Below are 1,093 nucleotides of genomic sequence, written 5' to 3' on the forward strand. Positions count from 1 at the left end.
TTTCATGGTCGAGTTACACAACACGAACCAACCATCAAGCGAGTCGCTCATCACAATCATTATACGTGGAAAAGGTTACAATTCATGGTTGAAACATCATTGACCATAAAAAGGAATTACAACTATAAGTTGTCCTAGATAAAGGATCCCAGGCATTGGGGGACCTTCCTTATGTCCTTGAGATTGTCAAACACATTTGGAGAGACCAAAAAGGTTGATTAGCATCTTCTTGTTGTTATTTCTTATGAGGTTGACCTTGGGTTGACCATGGAGGACTTGAGTTGACTCAAGAGAATTGATGAAGATAGTTAGCGAATTTGGAGTCCTTAACCTAGTAGAAAACACTAGTAATTTCCCTAAGAGGATGATAAAGTGATTCTTGGGTTGTTCAAAGGTCTCTACAAGGCATCGAGGAGGTTTTATTTGAAAGTTTTAGTTGGAACGACTTCGAGTCAAGACAAGTTCTCCCCTACTTGGAAGCAAGCTCATCCTTGAGCTGACACAAGTGGCATAGTTGTGCTAGTTCAAGGGCTCAAGGTTATTTGTCGTGGTTATCCATGATGAGAACTTAACTTGTTCTTAGGGTTTGTTAACTTTTTGCTCTCTAATGACTGGTAAGGATATTCTCTATAAGATCATATTCTTGTCCATAGGTTGGGTGGATAACCCTTCCTTTTTTCTAGTTTTGACTTGTCCATAACTGAGGCTAAGATTGAGTTGGGTCCAATTTTAGGGTCAAGGTTTTACTTTGGGGTTTAGATTTATCACTATAGGATTAAGACTTAGCATAGTACATGTTGTTTGTTCATCTTCACACCAGTGCACTCCCTGCGACATGATCTCAATTTGTACCCACCGTGATATCAATTTTGCATGTGAATGCCGATGAAAGCTTTCTTGGCTAGCACTAGTACAGATTGACTTATCACTATCGCCACTTTCACTGCCGTAGTGATAGAAGTGATTGTGTTATGCTTCCACCGCCAGTTGGACCCATAGCGAGGTCTCTTGAGGAAGGAAACCGACAGTTGAAACTTCTACCACCCATAGGTTAACAATAGATGCGGTAGTGGTATTTTCTCCGTCGCATGAA

Source organism: Miscanthus floridulus, chromosome 13 (genome assembly GCF_019320115.1).
Source record: "Miscanthus floridulus cultivar M001 chromosome 13, ASM1932011v1, whole genome shotgun sequence".
NCBI lineage: Eukaryota > Viridiplantae > Streptophyta > Magnoliopsida > Poales > Poaceae > Miscanthus > Miscanthus floridulus.